At 35.9% G+C, this 5,008-nt stretch overlaps 1 non-coding gene across 1 annotated transcript; it reads right to left on the reverse strand.

Moving 5' to 3' along the window:
• Window positions 1-4,592: 4,592 nt before the first annotated feature.
• LOC118917111 (U1 spliceosomal RNA) lies at window positions 4,593-4,756 on the reverse strand. Its single transcript, XR_005026679.2, has one exon. It is a non-coding gene; the product is annotated as a U1 spliceosomal RNA (small nuclear RNA).
• Window positions 4,757-5,008: the final 252 nt, after the last annotated feature.

Consider the following 5,008-nt stretch of genomic DNA (forward strand, 5'->3'; position numbering starts at 1 on the left):
AAAGGGGGAAGGCAAGAATTCACCCTCTGTTGTTGGACTGGAATTGGAGAATCAATATGAACTCATAGTTTTAAATACTGATATCAATAGTATACTAAGGTCCTATTATTGCTGCAAAAAGTTACTACAAATTTAGTGACTTAAAATAACACAGATTTATTACTTTTCAGTTCTGAAGGCCAAAAGTCCAAAAGGGAGTGCACTAGACTAAAATCAAGGTGCTGACAGTGCTGCATTCCCCTTTGGAAGCTCTGGGGGAAAAAAATCCATTTCCTTGACTTTTCCAGCTTCTAAAGGCTATCTACCTTCCAAGGTTTATGTCCTTCTTCTCCCATCTTCAAAGCCAGCAGCATAGCACTTTCAAATATCTTTCTGACACTGATCTTTCCTACCACCTTCTTTTTCTATGAATCCTTGTGATTACACTGAGACCACCCAGATAATCTTCCTATTTCAAGAACCTGAACTTAATCATATCTGCAAAGTCCTTTTTGCCATGTAAGGTAACATAGTCACAGGTTCTGGGTATTAAGACATGGACATTTTAAGGGTGCTGTTATTCTTTCTCCCATAGATAGGTCAGAAATAGATCTAGATATGTGTGTCTATGCATAGGTCAATATGCATATATATGTTTCCAAGATCTGGCTGCTGAGAGGTCCTTAAAACAATGACTGTCCCATACCAATGAACAGATCTTCAGACCAGATCTTGGTCTCTAAATACCATTCTCAACTCAAGAAACTAGGGCTTTAAAAAGTAAGATAAGCCTAGAGCATTTTGTGATGTCATAAAATTTTGAAGGGATACAAAAAATGGAGACATGTTGAAAGGGTACAGAAGCAAATACAAAAAGTTTTCCAATGACCAAAGCTGGAACAATTTGAATAATAAAGTAAACAATGATAGTTTTGGCTTAAAAACCATAGAATAAAATGCATACCTTTGTGTCTATACTGAATAGAGTTGCCAGATAAAATGTAGGACATACAATTAAATTTGAATTTAAGATAAACAATAAATGCTTTTTATATAAGTATGTATAGAATACACATGGGACATACTCATAGTAAAAAAAAATTATTCCTTGCTTAGTTGAAATTAAAATTTAACTGAATGTCCTGTCTTTTTCTTTGCAAAATCTGACAACCACAGTACTGATTAGATAGATACATACATGGATGAATAGATAGACAATCAAGAGATAGAGCTTTTTCTTACAGAAGAATTTATATATAGGAAGAATGAGATAGAGAAAATCACTTTTAGGACACCAGGCAACATCAACTGAACACTGGTAAAATTAGTGGGTGAATGTTTGTGGAGAAACAGGAGAGTACATTATCCCAAAATATCTTCTTCAAGATATCTGATTACAAATGAAAAATCAGTAACTTTAGGTTGAAAATTGTGCCTCGTCCAAAAAAAAATATGCCCAAGTCCTAAAAGGTAACTTGACCTTTTTTTCAAAATAGGGCTTTACAGTTTTAATTACCTTTAAATGAGATCCTTCTGGATTTAAGGTGAAATCTAAATTCAGTTATAGGTGTCCTTAAAACAAGGGGGAGATAAAAGCCATAGACACAGAAGAAGTCTGTATAAAGAAAGACATGGTGATTGGAGTGATGCATCTACAGGCTAAGGAACACCAAAGATTGCTTGCTATGACCAAAAGCTAGAAAAGGGATGGAAGAGATTCTCCCTCAGAGCCTCCTGAAGGAAAGAACACTGCTGACACCTTGAATTTGGACTTCTGGCCCTTCAGAGCTGTCAGAGAATAAGTTTCTGTTGTTACAAACCAACAAATATATGGTAATATGATCCAGCAGCCCTAGAAACCTACTGTACCAAATGATCATGGTTAACATTACTTGTAATGAGACATTGAAATTATGTACTTCCTATTACTATACAAATGAAAAGCAAGTATCACTTTTGTGGTATTCTTGCCATAATGCATGAGTTCAACCTAATAATTAGAAAACAATACATAAGCTAATCTGAGGAACATTTTACAAATTAACTCATCCACAATATTAAAAATTGTTAAGGGCAGGAAGGACAAGGAAAGACTGATATACTGTCACAGACTGGAGGGGACTAAGGAGACAGGGTGACTAAATGCAATCTAGTATCCTGGCTTGTAGCCTGAAGCAAAAAGAGAAGTCTGTATTATTTTTGCAACTCTCCTGTAAGCATGAAGTTATTTTAAAATAAAAAGTATTCAAATAAAAACCCCATTGGTGAGCCCAAAAGAGCAGTTTCATCTTAGCAGAAATAAGACGACAGCTGATTTTCACTGGGATGTAGAGAAGGGGGAGTCAGGTTGTGATGGACTGAACTGTGTCTCTCAACATTCATACGCTGAAATCCTAACCCGAGTACCTCAGAATGTGACAGTATTTGCAGACAAGGCCTTTGAAGAGGTAACTAAATTAACATGAGGTTGCCAGGGGGGCCCTCACCCAACGTGACTGTGGCATAAGAAGAGGAGATTATGACCCAGGAGAGACCAACAGGGATGTGCACCTGCAGAGAAAATGTCATGTGAGGACACAGGACAAAAGTGTTCATCTGCAAGCCAAAAGACAGGTCTCGGAATAAACCAAACCCACCAACACCTTGATCTTGAATTTCCAGCCTCCAGAACTGTGAGACCATAAATTTCTGTTTAACCTCTGAACCTGTGGTACTTTGGTACAGCAGCGCTTGTAGTGAATTCCCGGGGAGGACAAACTGCTGCCCAAGGTGGATGGGGTGGCAACTCTGCAGGCTTTGGATAAGTTAACATCTCCACATTTCCAATTATTTACCAAAATAGGAATAATAATCCTTATTCTTCAAGCTGTTATAATTATTCAAAATCATACAGCTAATATCATGGGTTTTCTTAGTGAGGAGAGAAGTGAATTCTTTGCTGATCATGAAAGAAGAGTTGGAGTTCAGGGCTAAAGGGGAGAGGTGAACATTTGGAAGAGATGGTATGGAAAATGAGAGATCAAAGTGGAGAAATGAAATAAAGGATAATCCTAATGAATGCCATGACTAAATCACATCCCTAAGTAGTTAATTTGCTTGCATCAAAACGTAATTATAAATGCCCTTTCTGCCATTTGTAATTCAAGTTTCTTTTTGTCCTTTTTATGAAACTAAAAATCAAATTTGCAATATAGTATTTGTGATAGCTTGGCTTCTGAAAGTCAGACAATGAAAGCCTTCAAATATTTGACACTGAGTTATCTAATTAATGTCAGTAAAACTTAAAATATACACAATTCACACTAGATAATATCTGTTAAGAGATAATTTTCAGAAAAAGGCAAAATTATATTCCTCATATATATAAAAGAACACACATTAAAGATTGTATTTAACTCACAAGGGAACCAGGCAGAAGTTATAACCGGTTCAAAAGAGAATTCAAAAAACAGAAACATTTGAATACAGAAATAGGAATATTGAAATGTATATGCAAATGGAGGGAGAACCAGTTTTTCCACAGAATGTAAGAAAGATAATTGAACCTCAACCAGACAGGATAGAATTTGTTTGACTATCAATTTCATACATACAAAGAGTATTAAAATACAATGAAATCTCAAATACAATGAAAGACAAGTATTAGATAACCAGAATCCATGTTATTCAGATGGTGCATACACAATTTTTTTGAAACACAAGCTTTTTTTTACATACATAAATAAAGATCCTATAAGCTTCTTCTTCAATGAAATGCTGGATCTTTGGGGCCAGGATATTTAGTGTAACTGTAAGCCAAGAAAGTTGAGAATAATTCGAGTGGTTGTTTATTCTCATGACTGCCAAAGAACCCTCACAGGTGGATTCTAATTCTGTCAGAGTCCATGTCATTTTCCTTCCAATAAAATGCATGAAAACACTTTGGATATTGGTGGTGCAACTTCCATAGAGCCCTGTTGTTAATATCATTACATATAAACAGGCCTAAATTGAAACATCTAAGGGTAAAACTGAATATCAAAATGTTAATTACTCAAGTAAATAATCAAAATGTATTATTGTTCTATGAATAACATTCTAAAGTGAGGAGAAAAGATGCCCTGGAGAACAGAACCTAATGGGAAGGTTAAAATAATTAGACTGGGTGGGGAGAGTAAGGAAGTAGACCTAAAATAAGTCCCTGAAAAATATCAAAAGGAGAAATGCAAAAAATAAGTTTCCAAGGTTATTAAGAGCAGGAAAAAACAGCATTTTCCTTACAAAAAAATACATATTAAAACACATAGATGTGCCAATGTTAATTTTCAAAACACCTACTGAAGTTACTGATATCTTTTGCATACTTTAGCATCTAAAGGAAATATGTTTCCATTATCTAAGATGGCCTAAAAGTAAATAGAAAATGGGCTAGAAGATTGGAATCACTTGGAAGGTTGTGTAACTACTACAAAGACCCATGTCAGAAGACTGAGACTCAGAAATCAGTAGCAGAGCCTAAGAACCTGAAGTTTTCAGCATTTTTCAGTTGTTTTTAATGTGCCTCTAGGGGTGAAATGTATTTCACAAAATAAAGTCAACCCGTTTTGTTTTTTTTGTTTTTTTTTTTGTTTTTATAGGGGAAAGAACGAAAGCAGTCCCCCACTACCAGAAATCATGCAGCCAAGTTTCCCACATTTGGGGAAATGGCAGGGGTCAGCACATCTGGAGTGAAATGGATACACCTTGCACTGGGAAAACCCCTTTCGTGATCATGGTATCTCCCCTGCCAGGTAACCCTTTTTTTTTGACTTACCATCTGTGGATAAAATGAGAGTTCCCAGGGCCAGGATTCTCACCTGGCCATGGTTGACTAGCTTACTGCATACCTGTGGGCAATACATGGCTGTTGGCTCTATAAAAAGAGCTCTGTCCGAGGAAAACAACAGCAAAAATGAACAAGTGGGACTATATTAAGCTGAAAAGTTTCTGTACAGCAAAAGACACCATCAATAGAACAAAAAGGAAACCTACAGTATGGGAGAATATATTT

This window comes from Manis pentadactyla, chromosome 7, assembly GCF_030020395.1.
Source record: "Manis pentadactyla isolate mManPen7 chromosome 7, mManPen7.hap1, whole genome shotgun sequence".
Classification (NCBI taxonomy): Eukaryota; Metazoa; Chordata; class Mammalia; order Pholidota; family Manidae; genus Manis; species Manis pentadactyla.